A 13,806-nucleotide genomic window follows, 5' to 3' on the forward strand; every position below is an offset into this window, starting at 1 on the left:
GAAGCCAGAGGGGACTAGTAAGTCCATGTTTCTGATCATGTTTCATGTTACACCTCCAGTATATTCAGGATATAACATAAAACATGGCCACAGTCTATACAAACCCACCCCTAAACTGCCACCCCCTCTTTATGAATCCTGTTTTTTTTTTGTTTTTTTTTTAGCTTTCTGAAATATCCTATACAGAAGCACTAAAATAGACAAGGCCAGCAGTTTCAGCCAATTTGGCTCTACTGCATTGCAGAGTAGTGTCCAAAAAGTGTGATGACGTCAGTGTGCTGCTACAACTTTGTGGTCCAATAACAGACTGGGGCAGGTCTTAGATTATTATTATGCTTTACTGCTCAACTACAGTTAAGTGTGGAGTAAAGACAAAGGGGGTGCAGGCTTAGCTATCTGGAAGGTGTGCCTAGATCACAAGACAGGCTGAACAAAATTACAAATCAATTAGTCATACTTTAGGACTAGTATACATCAGAATGTATGGAATGCTTTATTTGAATTGGCGTGAATGCCTAACCGCAGGTCAAAGCAGCCAAAATGCAGAATTGGATGATACAGACTCTATTGAAATTTGGTTATATTGGAAAACATAGCAAGATCACAACAACACATCTGGTGGTAACAAACTAGGAGTCAATGAGGTTGACCTATCAAAACGTAAGTTTTCAAAATCTGGTGCATCTCAGCATAGAACTAATCAACTTAAAGGTTTTTTGTCAGAGCTCACGTGAACAAACTGAAGTTAGAAGCTGATTTACTACCATGCACAACTGCACCAGATTTTGCCCTCTCCTGTTTTAGTAAATCAACTCCAGTGTATCATGTAGCCATACTTTATCAGAGAAGTATGGCTGAAACCTTTCAGCTTTGCCTGGGAATGGCTATACATATGTGGAAAATCTAGCTCTGCATAGAATGTCATTGGTTCCTTTACAGCAATAGTTTTTACCAAAGTAATGGAAAATAGAAAATTTGACAAGAGGCTCTCCAATTGGCATGAACGTATGAGTGAATACTATATATATATGCCAAAATTGTGAGATATAGCCAGTACAGATCAGATCAGAGTTGGAACCAGATAATAAGACTATTTACTAAAGCTGGAAAGTGCAAAATCAGGCTCACTTCTGCATAGAAACCAATGAGCTTTCAGGTTTTATTACCAAAGCTTAACTCAACAAGCTAGGGTTAGAAGCTCATTGGTTTCTATGTAGAAGGAAGCCTGATTTTGCACTTTCCAGTTTTAGTAAATAAACCCCATTGTGTACTTAAAGTGGTTGTAAACCCTTACAACACACTTTGACCTACAGGTAAGCCTAGATTAAGGCTTACCTGTAGGTCCAAGAAATATCTCCTAAACCTATATGGTTTAGGAGATATTTGCCTGAAGACCGGCACTGCTGTCTACGGCGCATGCGCCGTAGACAGCGGCGTGCAGGTGCACTGAGCGCGGCATCGTCGACAACGAAGATGCCGCGCGTGTCGGCTCCCATGCGCATGCACGGGAGTGACATCATCGCGGCTTTGCCAAATGACAGTGGCGGAGCTGCAAGACCCCACCGAGAAGATGGATGCGCCGGACTACAGGGGACAACGGTGACATCGCTGGCTCCTGTGTCAGGTAAGTGACACATAATGGACTACTATGCAATGCATAGTAGTCCATTATGCTTTGCCTTTGCAGGGAATCAAAGAGGAAGTAAACCCATCAGGGTTTACTTCCTCTTTAAAAGTGGCGTATGCCTGTATAGCAGGAGTTATACAGGACCGAGTGCTTTTTCATGCACTCAAAAATGTAACAATATAATTCATACAGATATGATCCTACTCCAACGCTACCAACTTCAACACTAAAAGCAGTGAATCTGACATTTACCAAACATTTGCTGTAGATGAATCTTTCAGGTGCATGTATTTTAAATGACAGCAATTGATTTACCACCAGTAAACGTTTGGTGAAAGACACATTCACTGCTTTATAAATATAAATGTAAACATTGTTATGGTCATGAAAGGGCAAAACCCTCTGGCTGTCCATTGGTTTACAACTAAGTAAATACCTGCCATAAATTCACTGCAGGCCTATTTACAGAATGTTGCCCTCACACTGCATTATACACTAAGTACTTCAGTACAGAGAACATCAACAAAAATATCTTCTTTCCAACCTAGAAGAAAGGAAATGTCAACAGGTTTTCATCAGTTTACTTAAGGTTTATCTCCCAATTCATTGAGCTATTTAATTTTCAGGATTCTAAGATAATAAAGACTGTTTAAAGCTGTATTATATAATTTGCTGTGGTTGTACATATCAGTCTTTGCTGCCCCTAACTATCCCTTACAACATAACCTATATACGTTATATTATTTTATAGCATTTATGTATTCTTCATTAAAGTCTTGTTTTTTTTTTGGTTTAGAAATAACAGACATGTTATACTTACCTGCTCTGTGCAGTGGTTTTGCACAGAGCAGCCCCGTTCCTCCTCTACTCGGGTCCCCCCATAACTCCTGGCCCCTCCCTCCTGCCAAATGCCCCCACAGCAAGCAGCTTGTACATTTAGACATGGAACCGTGGTTCAGCCAGCCCCCTCTCTCTCCTCATTGGCTCACTAATTTTTATTGACAGCAGTGGGAGCCAATGGCACCCACTGCTGTCTCAGCCAGTGAGGAGGAAGAGTCCCAAACAGCCGAGACTCTCTTACAACATCACTGGATTGAAATGGGGCTCAAGTATTATTATTGGGGGGGTGTAAGGGAGGGTTGCTTTACACAAAAGTTTTTTTTATCTTAATGCAAAGAATGCAATAAGATAAAAAAAATCTGCCTTTAGAACCACTTTAACTTGCCTTCTGTATCTTACCATGTGATACATTATATTGGACACGCTTAATGAATGCTTATATTGTCACTGCTGTTTATGTTTTTATAAATAAAAGGTAGCAATAATAATTCAAAATTCATTTGTAGTGCTTTAATGTATTCCACCTACTGTAACTTTGCATACATTTTGGACATCACCCGTTCATACCTGAGCGATTTTCTGCAGCTCTAATACGCTCAACATCCCATTCATTTCAATGTTTTTTGTTCACATCTCTGCATTTTGTTGCCTGTAACAAAGCACTTGTCATTCAAAAAAATACATGAGCTTCTTTTAGGCAGATTGGCCCCATAGACTTCAATGGGAACACCTGAAAAACACTCAACATGAGCTTTTTACAAGTGTTTTGTCACGTGTTTTCTGGCAAAACAGCAGCTCCACGCCTCTAATCTCCTCCCCCTAGTGCTTTCTATTGGCGAAAATAAAAATACCTGAACCTTGAATACATATGTAAAATCCTTGTAATATACTTCTAAATGCTTGTATTACACAAAACACCTGAAAACCATTTTGTGGATAGATTTATGGAATTTTTATTATTGTTTTTTTTTTTTTTACTAGTAATGCCGATTTTTAATCAGGACTGAGACATTGCAGCAGACAAATTGGACACTTTTGACACTTTTTTGGGACCATTAACATTTATACAGCGATCAATGCTATAAATAGCCACCGATTACTGTATAAATGTTCCTGGCAGGAAAGGGGTTAACACTAGGGGCGAGCAAGGGGTTAAATGTGTTCCCTGTGTGTGTTCTAACTGCGGGGGAATGTGGCTGACTAGAGGAGGAGAGAGATCGTTGTTCCTATTTGGTAGGAACACACAATACCTCTCCTCTTCTCTGACAGAACTGGGATTTGTGTGTTTACACACACAGATCCCGGTTCTCGCTCTGCCACGAGCGATCTCGGGTGCCAGACTGTCATTGCGCCGCTGGGCATGCGCATCGGCTCCGGGGACACGCTGCTACAACAGCTCGCACAGCAGTGCCAACCTGCCGCAGTATAACTGCGATGGCTGGTCGGGAAGGGGTTAAAGACAGGGGAGCTGAAAGGTTTATAGTTAAGATTTACATACATTTAACAAATCAATATTCCTACAGCAATCAAAGGAAAGCACCCACTTTATAGGACCAGATTGGTGGAAGCTACTTAAAGTGATTGTAAAGTTATTTATTTATTTTTCTTAAAATAATAAACACGTTATACTTACCTGCTTTGCGCAATGGTATTGCACAGATCAGCCTGAACCTGCTCTTCTTAGCTCCCCTGTCGGTACTCCAGGCTCCTCTTCTACTGCATGTGATGCCATGGGAAGTCTATGGTGACACACATGCAGGCCCGCTCCCAAGCTGCAGTGCAGCTTGGCCATGCCCCTGGTTTCCTCCTCACTGGATTTTGACTGACAGCAACAGGAGCCAATAGTTCCTGCTGCTCTTGGCTAAGCCTGTAAGGGAGCAGAGAAAAGAGAGAAGTCCTGCAGAAGAGCAGAGAACTGGACCAATACAGGACTCCGGTAAGCATGCATGTATGGGAAGAGGAAGAAACAGGCAGAAAAAAAAACAAAAATGTAATATATTGCAGCTTACTGATCATTGGATGTGGTGCCTGCACCAGTTTTCTTTTCTTTGTCTTTTTTCCTCTGCTTTCACTTGGTGATCTGGCCAGTAACACACCTCCTGTATTAGTGAGACACCACTCTGCATGAATAAGAACAGGAGGCACAGCAGACAGCAGATTTATCAATCAGTCTGGGGGGGGGGGGGGTAGTGTTGTATGAATAAGCAGATTTAAACACACTAACATATTGTCAAACTCCAGCTCACACTGCATATTCAGTTACAGTAAACAGTTTTTTTTCTTTTTCGGGTAAAGTTTTTACATGAATAAATAAAGGCTGATGATTTTATGCACCCCTGCCAGTGTTAAATTGTTTGTCCCATTCATGTAAACTGATACATTCTGCTGGAGAGCATGTGCTTTTGGAAAACAGACTCGCTGGCTGGATAACCAGATGAAAATAGAAGAAAGCCTACAAAAGGTAACAAAGGCAACCATCACATTTAAGAATTGATAGGCTGCAATATAAAAATAGACAATAGACAAAAATAGACCACCGTTGACCACCCCCTCCTCCTCAAAAAACTCAATTTGCTTGGTCTCCATGGCTGCACTCTCCGTTGGTTTGAATCTTACCTATCTCATCGCACCTCCAGTGTCACTTACAACTCCACTTCCTCTTCTCCAACTCCTCTTTCCGTTGGGGTCCCCCAAGGTTCTGTCCTTGGACCTCTACTATTCTCGATCTACATGTCCTCCCTGGGTCAGCTGATAGCCTCCCATGGCTTTCACTACCATTTATATGCTGATGACACCCAAATCTATCTCTCTACCCCTCAGCTCACCCCATCAATCTCCTCACGCATCGCTGATCTACTAACAGACATATCAGCCTGGATGTCACACCACTTCCTCAAACTTAATCTATCTAAAACCAAGCTCTTAATATTTCCTCCCCCACGTACCCCTTCGCCTGACTTCTCTGTCAAGATCAATGGCACATCTATCAGTCCATCCCCACATGCCAGGGTGCTAGGGGTAACCTTAGACTCCGAACTGTCCTTTCAGGCCCACATACAAGCCCTGTCCAAATCATGCCGCCTTAGCCTCCGCAACATTTCCAGAATACGACCCTATTTAACTAATGACACCACCAAGCTTCTAATTCACTCCCTGGTCATCTCTCGCCTTGACTACTGCAACTTCCTCCTCGTTGGATTACCTTTACACAGACTATCCCCCCTCCAGTCCATAATGAATGCCGCTGCCAGACTCATCCACCTTACCAGCCATTCAGTGTCCTCCATCCCTCTCTGCCAATCCCTGCACTGGCTTCCACTCACTCAACAAATAAAATTCAAAGTACTAACAATAATTTCGAAAGCCATCTATAACTCTGCCCCCAGCTACATCACTGACCTAGTCCCAAAATACCAACCAAACCGCCCTCTTCGGTCATCTCAAGACCTCCTGCTCTCTAGCTCCCTTGTCACCTCCTCCCATGCTCGCCTCCAGGATTTCTCCAGAGCTTCTCCCATCCTTTGGAACTCCCTACCCCAATCTGTCTGACTGTCCCCTAATCTATCCATCTTTAGACGATCCCTGAAAACCCTTCTCTTCAAAGAAGCCTATCCTGCTTCTAACTAACACTGTTTTACTTCCTCCATCAGCTCATCCCCCACAGCTATTACCTTTTGTATCAATTACCCCTTCCTTTTTAGATTGTAAGCTCTAACGAGCAGGGCCCTCTGATTCCTCTTGTACCAAATTGTAATGTAAATGTAATGTCTGCCCTCATGTTGTAAAGCGCTGAGCAAACTGTTGGCGCTATATAAAACCTGTATAATAATAATAATATGGACAATCTCCAGTTTCCAGGCATAAAGAACAGTTTTTATTATATAAAACTGCATGCAGGACACTGGGCAGACCACTAGGGACAAAGGGGGTGTGAAATTATTACATACAGTAATGTAATCTGTAAGATTGCATTATACTGTATGTATAGTGAGTGTTTCACTTTTTGAATTTGGCGCTGATCTCCGTCCCCGTGCGCTCGCAGGGCATGGAGATCAGTGGTGTGATAGATTGAGCGAGACACGGCTCGCTCATACAGCGCGGGGACATCACTGGATCCAAGGGAGAAGGTAAGTAAGCATCCTCCTGGATCTAGCGATGCGGTCCCGAGTCTGGCTCGGGGTTACCGCTTTTGGTATAAAAATTCCACCCCGAGCCAGACTCGGGAATACCGTCAGGGGGGTTAATACTGGTTTAAAGCATAGAATGCGTTAGCCTTATGACTTTAGAACCATTTTAACTAACCCAAATAAAGTGTGTTGGTGGTAGGCATCTATGAAGACCTGGGTAGAACCTACTTCTATGGTGAGAATTTTACCCAACTTGAATGGCAAAAACACAAAGCACTGACATTCGGTAGAACTGAAGAAAAAAAAAAAGAAAAATATTGCGCTAACCCAAAAAAGAAAATTAGTGTATAAACCAGCAGCTACATACGAATATAACCAAATTCATAAATGAAACCAAAACAATATAATGTAGCGCTAAAATGTACTGTGAAAAACACACGTGACAAATAATAATGAATAAAGTCCAAATGCTAAGTGAATACAAGGAGTCCTTCAAATCCTTACAGGACATAGGATGTGATTTTACACAAAGTATGGAGACTGGAAGGTGATCTTGAAGACACTTTAAAACGGTGGATTCTAGGTAGAAACAAACAAGATGGGTACTCTTACTGGAACCATAAGATCATGCATACATTTTATATCTTTATATGTATACATGATCTTATGGTTCCGGTAAGAGTACCCATCTTGTTTGTTTCTACCTAGAATCCACCGTTTTAAAGTATCTTCAAGATCACCTTCCAGTCTCTATACTTTGTGTAAAATCACATCCTATGTCCTGTAAGGATTTGAAGGACTCCTTGTATTCACTTAGCATTTGGACTATATTCATTATTATTTGTCATGTGTGTTTTTCACAGTACATTTTAGCGCTACATTATATTGTTTTACTGACATCAGGTAGTTTAAAGAAAAGTGAGTAAACTCTTCCTGAGCTTTATATAAAAATGACAAGCTGAACCACAAGGATCTTATGAATTATATGCTTACATTAGCTATATGTAGATGATTGGATATTTAAATGCTTGTGGTTTTCTTACAGGTTGTCAAAGCTGCAGCCTTGTTGTTGTCGCAGACTCCAGGTGAGGCATCAGGGGAAGAAGGTTTATAATCAAGCGGCAGTGACAAGAGGTTTTCTCCACCCCATACATCATCTGTCACGTGAATTTAGGAGGAAGAATGAAATGGGAGTTAGAAATGACAATATTTCTCTACTGAAGCATATGCTCATCTGTTTTGCTACTATATACGGATAACCTGTAATTATTGACCATTTACAAGCTGAACACATGAATGGGTTTCATCAACTAAGAATTATAGCAGTTGTTTGTCAAATGTACTTTAAATGTTTAACTACTTTGCTAGTTGTTATGTAATGCTATTTTAGTGTGTAACCACATTTTGAAATAATTTTTTAAAGAGATACAAGCTTTTGGTTTATAAATTCTTGTGTTGGTAATTTGTAGAATGTTCCTAGTGGTCTTATTTCTTTCAATTCTTGCTGGCTGTAAAAAAATGTGCTGCGTGCACGCCTCTCTATTTGCATCTAATTCATTTGTTGATGTGTACTTATATTTACCATAAACTTTAAAGGTCTAGTCCACCAAAATGCGTATTTAGCTATACACTATATTACCAAAAGTATTGGGACACCTGCCTTTACACGCACATGAACTTTAATGGCATCCCAGTCTTAGTCCGTAGGGATCAATATTGAGTTGGCCCACACTTTGCAGCTATAACAGCTTCAACTCTTTTGGGAAGAATGTGCACAAGGTTTAAGAGTGTGTCTATTGGAATGTTTGACTATTCTTCCAGAAGTGCATTTGTGTAGTCAGGCCCTCTTCCGATTTTTTCTCCCCTCTCCGGCTATTTGCCCTCCTACGGCGAAGTCTTCTCCCTCTCTGCGCCGCCTTCTCCCTCTTCTGCTGGGTCTCCTCTCTCCGCTGTCGTCTAGCTTTTTTGCCAGGTCTTCTCTCTCTGTTCGTCTTTTGATGTTGACTCGATGTGATCTCCCAGTGTAATGCTGGGTCTGCCATGTACAAGGACTTATATTGGCATGGGGCGGGTCCACCCAATTATGTAATTTGGAGATAAGCCGATAAGCCTCCGCCCACAGACCCCGACAACCTACGGTCCTTGTCCTCATCAACATGGGAACAAGGTGCTTTGGGGTGGGGGATGCAGCCCCCCCACCCTAAAGCACCCACCCCCCCCCATTTTGAGGGCATGTGCTTGCTCATCTCCCCTTTTTCTGGCCTGCTCAGATAATAGTCTGGTATGAATCTTGGGGGGGACTGGCATGGGGGTTCCCCTTAAGATCCATACCAGACCGAAGGGTCTGGTATCGTCTTGGGGGAACCTCTGGCAAAACATTTTTTACATTTTGGTGAGTTCCCCTTCAAGATTCTCAGCACACAAGTCATACTGCAAGTCGGATCATCTTGATCCAACTTCTATTCAAATCAATGAGCTACCATAGGGAACCATTGATTTTGAATAGAGACAGAGAAAGGTGTCTGAAAGCTAGCACGGCTAAACGCCAATGCAAAGCATGGATAAAATTGCGTTTTTTACGCCACTTTTTTTCTGGTGTCGGTTCCAGCTTTACAGCTCGATTTTTTTAAAACATCTGTGTGTATGAGGCCTTATGCTCATTTAAATGTTTGAATGTGGATACAAACTTGTGTGCAAACTTTATCTGACATGCTCCTCCTTGCATTTCAAGACCCTATTAAAGTGATTATACACCCCTACATATACCCAGTATATGAGTTGATACTCAAAGATTAAACAAATTCTCCTACAAGTTGTATATGTTTAACTGCAGCCATTTCTTTTGTAGATTGTTCTAAAAACACACAGATCAATGGATAAGCCTCAGAAAGCAGGGGGCATGGATCTGATGTCACACACACTGCAGAGCTGAAGCACAGATTTCCCGATATCTGATTGGAGGGAAGGGACACACCCTTTCTCTAACAGGCTCACAGAAATTTGTACAGAGCTGAGGCTCTGAGTCACCTGCTGTGTTCTGGAGAGGGTCAGGGAGTCTCCCTCAAGGCTGTTGTGTTAGAGCAGTGTTTCTCAACTCCAATCCTCAAGGTGCCCCAACAGCTCAGATGAAATAGCTGTGGTAATTACTAAGGCAGTGAAACTGATCAAATCACCTGTGCAAAATAATGGAGAGCCTGAAAACATGACCTGTTGTGGTGCCTTGAGGACTGAACACTGTGTTAGAGTTCTATAAGTGACCCATGCAGATAGCAGAGGGATCAGAGAGGAATCACACTTGGTGTTTTGGAGTCAGGCTATTACACGCTATTTCATTACATTCATTACATAATTTTTCATGTCTGAGGTTTACAAGCACTGTTAAGGGCAATTGATATCATAAGCACAGGGCAACAATAGTGCACTTGTTTGCCCCTTAGTTGCCTAATTGTCATGAAATTACATTAAGACTCAATAGGTGCTGTGAAATAAAAGTTTTAAGATTTATAAACTTTCTTAAGTTTTCTTGCAGGTCAGCCCCAGGCCAGAACCCACAATTCTTCCTTAATGGTAAATCCAGCCCTGACACAGCCAGAAAAGAGAAGACTTACAAGGCCAGGAGACAGAGGACTTACTACGTCAAAGGATGTAAATAAACAATGACGGTCATAGTATTTGAGCTTCAATATGTACAGTATTTTTAGAGAGGGAGGATAAGATTGGTTAGTAAGACCTCGTGCTCACTGGGGCTCTTCTAAATGCTTTCTTCCTGGCACTGCAAAAATACTCCTGAGCCATGTTTTTTTTAAGTGTATTTAGGTACGTCAAGTGCTTGGGCGTTTATTCATTCATTGGCCAGAATATTCATTTATTCTACCCATTCAAATGAAAAAAAAAAACAAGAAACGCTTAAGCGCTAAAAGCACCCAGTGTTTACCTGCATTTAGATGCATTTACCTGCTTTCAGCGCGTTAGCGCTTTTTATGCTCAAAAGCTCCTCTCCTGAGTCATGTTTTTTTTTTGCCTATACACTCCTGTAAATACCTATAGCGTGCATGGAAATATAGATTAACATCAGCAGATTGCTGGTGCCATGCAGGTCTGCTGCAGGTCTGTCAGTGTATCTGTGTGCCTGTACATCATACAGCCAAGCAGATACAATCTGACAGGAAGACTCAATGGACTACCACATTGCTGCACAGCGCCGTGGTAGTTTATTGAAAACTACAAGCTGACAGCTGCAATGCATCTGTCCCCCACCTCTACACTGAGAACTGAGCAATCAAAAACCACTGATTGCTCAGTTCTCAGTCTTCAGTGAGCAGAGAACCAGTGACTGAGTCACCGGCTCTCTGTTCTGCTCCTCCAGTGCTTACTGGAATGCTGGGCTGTGGAGGAAATAGGAGCTTCTGGCAGTGTGCTGGGAGGCTGAGCCAGCTGTCGGTCCTGGGATCTGAGTGGATCCTGACATTAAAGTTGGGATCTTTCTAGGACCTGGTCCGGTTGAAAGATGTCAGTTGACAGCAGATTTTAGCGCTTTGTCAGCTAAATATGGGTCACAGGAGTGCAGAATGGAGTGCACTCCTGTAATCCCTAGGAAAAGAGCTTTGGCCCTACTTCTCCTTTAATGTTGATATTTCTTTTATCTTGTTGTTCCAGACCTACCTCCTGAATATTTATACTTAGCAGAAAATACTTTAGCTACGTATATTCTTGGTTTTCTTATGAGACTGTGTGAAGATTTATTTCCATCTATGTAGTACATCCTTGGTATTTGATTTATACACTTCAGTTACAATGACTTACTTGTATTTAATATATAGCATGAAACTGGCACCTATTCAGGCAGTACAATTGTATGTACATCACTCTTCTGTACTTTCTCCAAGATGGAAGTTATGTTTTAAGAACTAGGAGGATCAAGATCAAATCTCTATACTGAAGAAGTATATAAAAACAATTACACAATATAGTGTATCATAAAAAAATATTATTGAGAAGTGGCAGAATCGAGCCACTAAGTACTATGGAGTATGTGTGTGAAAGTCAAGACATATATGTCAAATGACAGAATATTAGATACAAAGCGAGTTTTTAAAAATCTGTAGAGAAGTGTTAAAGAAGACTTTGCAGTACAATGAAAGGTCTGCTCAAATTACCCAATCAACCTCTCCCTTTTCAAAACACCCACTAGTAGATGTAAAATGCAGATGTAAAAATGTATACTTACTTTACCCCCATCTTCCGTATTCCTGAATGTCCCATCTCTCTGGGAAGATCCTGGTCAATGCAGAGCCAGAAAAATCTTGTTTGAAGACACTCCAGTCCATTGCAATTTACAAAAGCACCTTCTCACAAGCTTTTTGCTACTCTATGGGTTTGGCTTACTAAAACTGGACAGTGTAAAATACGGTGCAACTGTGCATGGTAGCCAATTAAATTCTAACTTCAGCTTGTTCAATTAAACCTTGACAAAAAATACTGGAAGCTGATTAGTTTTTGTGCAGAGCTGCACCAGTTTTTGCATTCTCCGGTTTTAGTAAATCAACACCTGTGTATTTCCAAGGATCTTGCTGGAAGCAGTATGATGTCATCCTTGCATAGGTACCACCGACAGAAGATGGGGGTGAGGTAAGTATAAACCCTAATTTTTTTTTCTTTATAGGTACATTTCACGCCTGCTAATAGTAGATAATTTGTGAAGGGGGAAAGAAGTATAGTGTAAGTGAACCTTGCATTTTATTGTATATTTGTACATTTTTATAAAATACACATAGGGGCTTGTCCATATATGAATGAACTGATTAAATACACTAAGAGTGTACATTGAAATCTGCATTTGAAATCTGCATCATACAGCACTGCAGCATTTCCTCATATTTTTCCTCTGCCTTTTTAAATGATCGTTTGTGTTACTTTTTGCCCCAGGCGAGTTACCTGAATGTTCTGAGTTGATTTGCTATCACAGACTTGGCTCAGAAATTCCTTCTGATTGCAGAGTTATTTTCCCAGAAGGGATGTTTTTTTTTTCTCTAACATTCCTCATAAGTGTGAGGTAGTGGTCCAGAGTAGGTTACGATGCATCCTGTCCACAGACAAGGCTGTGTGAACATATGGATGAGGGGTGGGATTTAGCTCCTCCTTTCTGCTCATAACTTCTCCTTACTCAAACTACCAATGTCATTCCAGCCAAATCTAACAATCTAGAACACATCAAATCCACAGGAATTTTTTTTTATTAAGGCACAACTTTGCATGTGGGGTTTTTAGCCATCTTTTCACATCTTGAAGAAGCCTGAATTTTGCACTGAGACATGTATTACCCAGGTAAGGATACCTGAACATCATGGAGAGTCTAAACTGTATGTATGGTTAGATATACTGATAGCGTCATGTACTATCAGATTTAAAAGGAAAGTTCTTGGAATGCATTTTGTTAGTCTGGGACATGTGTGCTGCATACTGAAAAGTTATAATTGTATTAATTTTAAAATAATTTTGCCACAGGATATTTTAATTTCAACAAAATTGTAAATTTTCACTAACAATTATTATCTTGGATTTTTCTACATATTATTTGAGAGTGACTATTGCATCTGGTAATACTTATTTTGGTTTTGGTATATCTGCCCTTTACATTCATTATATAAATTATCAAAGATGTAGCAAATGGATTAAGGATTTTTTATATTTATACAAAGTAACGGCACGCATATACAGTTTCTTCTAGATCCTGCTTGCAATATGGTACACAGATGCTTTTCCCCAAAACCTGTTGGCTATAATTAAAAATATTCTTTGTTAAAAAAAAAGTTAAATAAGAAACGCTTAGGAAAACAAGCAGTTGTATCCATTTTGCATATGTAATAGTAAATTTATATGAAAAGTAATAAAAAAAAATTGTGATTTTTTTTTTTTTAAGGGCAAATGTGATAGTTGATCAAGCTTTAGTACATCAATAATGATGGGTTAGAAGTCTGCAGTTAGTGTCCAGTGGAGCTTGGGGTACCTAGAACATTTTAGCATGGACGGCTGAATCATTTGATAATATATATGCTAATTTGCTAACATGTTTTATATTTGTTGAAGGTTGTGACTTTCTAAATGTAGTTGAGGGGCAAGAAATTAGTTTAGCTTGACTCCTGCCTACATGTTTTGCATCTTAGTTTGGGAAGCTTATACTGCATTTCCAGTGAGCTCACATTTGAGTTACTA

The 13,806-nt window shown here is 40.6% G+C and overlaps 1 protein-coding gene across 1 annotated transcript in view; it reads left to right on the forward strand.

Moving 5' to 3' along the window:
* LOC143960916 (uncharacterized) overlaps positions 1-13,806 on the forward strand; it is a 614,677-nt gene that overhangs the window by 21,460 nt on the left and 579,411 nt on the right. The window contains exon 2 of the mRNA XM_077469935.1: positions 7,640-12,918. The gene's annotated coding sequence lies outside the window, so the exon portion shown is untranslated. The remainder of the gene's footprint in view (positions 1-7,639; positions 12,919-13,806) is intronic.

This window comes from Lithobates pipiens, unplaced genomic scaffold (genome assembly GCF_037356315.1).
Source record: "Lithobates pipiens isolate NorthernLeopardFrog02 unplaced genomic scaffold, aLitPip1_a1.2 Scaffold_8, whole genome shotgun sequence".
NCBI classification, from domain to species: Eukaryota; Metazoa; Chordata; class Amphibia; order Anura; family Ranidae; genus Lithobates; species Lithobates pipiens.